Here is a 4,571-nt window from a genome sequence, read left to right as displayed (position 1 = left end):
ATACAAAAATGGGGTGGAATTCTTGGACATGCCAAAATATAGAATTCAGGAAGAAAAAAGCATTCCAGCAAAAGGCACAAAATGGAACAGATAGTGAGGTGCCCAGAGTGTATGATTTCCTGAGAAATCACACTGAAGATAGTGGTTCTGAACAAGAGGGTGATCAAATGAGACTCCAGTGTGCTTCTCCGAGCTGTTGTAGGGCACCTTGTGGAAACATTCAAAACATGTCTCTCGGTACAAGTGAAATAATTCAGAGTATATAACTGATTGACCATATATGTACATATATAAAATAAGTATTATACTTTCTTTTTAAAAGTCTTAATATATTTTAGTTACATTAATACATTTCTCAAAAAGAGGAAACATCTATTTCTTCATATTGGTCTAGCACAGTTATGAATAACATTACTGTCTCTATTTTTAAGCCTTAATATTTTCAAAATGGGATTTTCTTTGCATATTCATATTTTGCCAACTTTGCCCATCTATCTTCCCTCATGGTTGGTTGAAGAACTACTTTTTATTCATTTTAATTTCAAAACTTTTTCACGTGATGCAATACATATACATATAGTAGTGGAAAGTCTTAAGCAAAGAGATAAGTTTGGCAGAGATTTGTAAAAATCCCATCTCACAATAAATTCCAGAAATTGCAATCCTGAGCATGAAAACATATAAAATGCTTCACAGATTTGCATGTCATCCTTGCACAGGGGCCATGCTAATCTTCTCTGTATCGTTCCAATTTTAGTATATCTGCTGCTGAAGTGAACATGTAAGTATTATACTTTTTAATCAATTCCATTTTGTTTGATGACACAAAAATTAAAATATTTTGTACTTTTACAGTATTAAAGATGTGGATCAGTAAGTAAAGTTGGTCAGTTAAATTAGGGAAGGAGGCTTCAATATTAGGGAGAGATCATAAATATCTGATTGTATCTCTTCCATGTTGTCTTCTTTAATCCCCTAAACAGTATCCCTAACCTCCCAGGGGAATCAATGTAAATAAGTGAAATCAAAATATACATAGTACTAGCAAGTTTTAAATTATTATTTATAATTTTCTGAACCCCTTTATTAAAAGAACATTCTTGCAGGTTAATTCCAACATATAATTTCCTTTTACCTATTATTCCTAGATTTCTCCCAGTGGTAAAACAGAATAGACTTAATTCTTGCTAATTATATCAATGCTTCAAAAATTATCTTCAAATTAAATCTTCTATATAACATGTTTTTAACTATTATGATAATTAAATTTTGATCATAACCCATTTTAAAAATTTTCTCTTTTTAACATCACTACCACAATGGTCAATAGAGGGAAGTAGGACTAACATTTCCCCTTCCCCCCTTTTTGGGCAATACATTTCTATTAATGCTACTAGTCATATTATTATTATTATTACTGTTACCAGTAACAATAGCTGCTGCAGATGTAGTAATACTAGTAGAGGTAATTTTGTCCTTTTTTTGTGGTTTAATATATATCACTCCTTGTACCCTCCTGAGCTTTCAGATGTAAAACTCTCAAGTGTATGTTCCATTTCAATCAGGGATTACTAGATAGCTATGTCTGTTCCCATGTTAGACTTGTGCTATTAGTTTTATATGTGTTATCCTTGCAATTACCCAAACTGAGATCTCTTAGTTCCACCTTTACATATGATGGACAATATTGTACAGTAGTTAGAAATATGTTCTTTCAATTGGCTTAAAATCCTAGACCCAATATCACTGTACAACTTTGCGCAAGTCAATTACATTTCCAAACTTATTTTTTCATCCATGGGATGAATATGGGAATAAATATTTGACATCTCTTTTATCACTGGAAACCTATGTTTGTAAATCAGTTTTTTACTTGTTTGTCCTATAAACATGACTTCAATAACTAACCTGCTGCTGTGTTACCATGTACTCCAATCCCTGCTTCGATAGAGAAAACGACTCTCTTTTGTACTTGCCAGTCCTGAAAGCACTATTGCTGGATTCCTTTGATGTCCCATTTAAACTGTATCATAATTTGCCCACATGGACAACTACTATGCTGTGCCTCACACCAGTCTATCTAACACTATCAATTGTATCTATAAAAATGATGTATCAGGAATTGATATATACCATCTTATTGAGAACATTTTATCATCTTATTATTTAATTTTCATAATTCAAGAATTAGAACTATTATTATTCTTTTTATCCCATTAAGAAAATGAGACTTGGGGAGGTTAATTTAATTGCCCTAAGTCATTATTGCAAGCGATGAAACAGTATTTAAACCAATGGCTGTGTGACCCTCAAATCTAAGGTACTTTATGAATGTGTGTGTGCTTCATTGCTCAGTCGTGTCCGACTCTGCAACCCCATAGACTGTAGCCCAACAGACTTATTTGTCTGTGGGATTTCCCAGGCAAGAATAATGGAGTGTGTAGTCATTCCCTTCCCCATGGGTCTTTCCAACCCAGGGACTGAACCTGGGTTTCCTGCGTTGCAGGCAGATTCTTTCCTGTCTGAGCCACGAGGGAAGCCCAAAGTACTTTGTACTGCCTCATAAAGGGGCATTGAAATTTCACAGGCTTGAACCATAAACTTCTATGTTAATAAATTTCTGGTTAGCAAGAATCTGTAAGAATCTCATGTTGACATATTTATTGTTCTGCTGCTTTGAAAATCGTCACTGTGTTCTTCAGATATCTCACAATAAAAATGCAACACTCTAGATGTTTGGTTTTATCCAAGTACTGATCCTTTTATGTCTCACCTGCTTCTCCCTTCTATGAGATACCATCCCCTTGCCCTATTTGAGTAGGTCTGAATGGCTAGGTACCTGGTTATATGATCAAGCAGAAGAGAGTCACCAGTTTGATGTTAGAATGTATTGTAATATTGTGTACCACTCACTCATAACGCAAGAATACAACCAGGGACTTTAAACCTAAGAAATTTTTGTGGCAAGTAGTTTGTCACTGTTGAATGTAGGCTTATTCCCACTGTTCACATTTTTCTTCTGTGTCTATATTATACATAAGCTAAGAGGTGTTTTTTCTAACAAAAATGTTTCATGTCAAATTCTCCCAGCACCATTTGAGAAAGTCGTTGAATAAACTAATAGTAGGCTTCCAAGCCAAGAGTAATTATGTTACATTGCTCTTTTTTGGCAGGGAGCTATTTTTTGCTGTAAATGAGGCACTTCAACATAAGCACACTTTTATACTGCAAAGTGGAGGAGGATTTGATGCAGATGTCTTTCAGGTGAGGTGCAAGATCATATTTTTCCTATTTCTAGATTAATGTAATGAAGTGATCAATCAATCAATCAATTACTCCATCAACTTCGTTTTCCTGGTAATCACTGTAGCAGATAGTGATTAGAAATGGAAACATACACTTGTAAAAGTTAACTCTCTTCTTTTTATTGAAATAGAGTTGACATACAATATCATGTTAGTCTCAGGTATACTATGTAGTGATTTGACCTTTACTTACAATACGAAATCCTCACAAAGATAAGTTTAGTAACTCTGTCTGCATACAGAGTTATTACGATAGCTGGAACATTATGTGAATTTTATATTGAGAAAACACTTTAAAATCATTCATGTTAGTTTTTCCTTTAAGTTGAATTTTGAAAAGAGCTATTTCTCTGATTGCCATTTTTAGAGGAGCAAACTAGTTCAGAAGGGTTAAATAACTTCCCCAAATATGATTAGCAACTTGATGGCAAAAGTGGAGCTAGCAATCAAGTTTGTAGCCCATCTATTTTAGCATAGGTCACTGTAACAGATGTGTTATCTTCATTTCTCATTTTCTCCAGAAGAGAAACTTGAAGACATCATAAGTCTATGAAATGAGGTTTGCACATTGTGAGGGTCAAAAAACCCATTTTATGAATTTATATAATTTTAATATTAATATATACAGTTAACAATTGATGGGGAAAGGACTAACAGTTTAAATACATGTTTCAAATACAGAATTTTTTTGAACAAAGAATTTAGTTGGGAGTCCATAAATTGTCTTCAAGAAATAATATTAGTTATGGCTAACATGTATTGATAGTTTTTAAAATAACATATAGTACACCAAGCACTTAAATTATCTCATTCAAATCTCATTAAATACTATGTGGCATATATTAAAATGAAAGTGATGATGATTTGTGTAGTTTCCTCAAGGTCACAGACAACAAGGGTTAGACAGGGTGGAGCAAAAATCTCAGTTATTCTGAAGTCCAAATGTTTAAGCTCTACGTGATAGTACTTTCTATTGGTCTACTCCTTTAGGTAAATAACACCCTCTCTTTATTAATGCTTCTGCCAGTTTGTACTATGGGAGTATATTTACCTTTACAGTAGTGGAATAAATTGTCTTACTATGTCGTTAATCATTGAACAAATATTTCAAGCCTACTATGTTCCATAAAATACATTTTGTTTCTTACACAGTTAGAAAAGGCACTTGTGTGTGTGTGTGTGTGTGTGTGTGTGTGTATAAATAGTATTGATGGATATCATGCAGTACACCACACACTGTACATAAGTCCAAATTTAGACAAACGA

The 4,571-nt window shown here is 33.6% G+C and overlaps 1 non-coding gene across 1 annotated transcript; it reads right to left on the bottom strand.

Annotated features, from left to right (window-relative positions):
* Window positions 1–674: 674 nt before the first annotated feature.
* LOC133041777 (U6 spliceosomal RNA) lies at window positions 675–781 on the bottom strand. Its single transcript, XR_009689350.1, has one exon. It is a non-coding gene; the product is annotated as a U6 spliceosomal RNA (small nuclear RNA).
* Window positions 782–4,571: the final 3,790 nt, after the last annotated feature.

This window comes from Dama dama, chromosome 20 (assembly GCF_033118175.1).
Source record: "Dama dama isolate Ldn47 chromosome 20, ASM3311817v1, whole genome shotgun sequence".
Taxonomy (NCBI): Eukaryota; Metazoa; Chordata; class Mammalia; order Artiodactyla; family Cervidae; genus Dama; species Dama dama.
The sequence above is the reverse complement of the archived record's forward strand: the minus strand, read 5'-3'. Positions and strand labels throughout refer to the sequence as shown.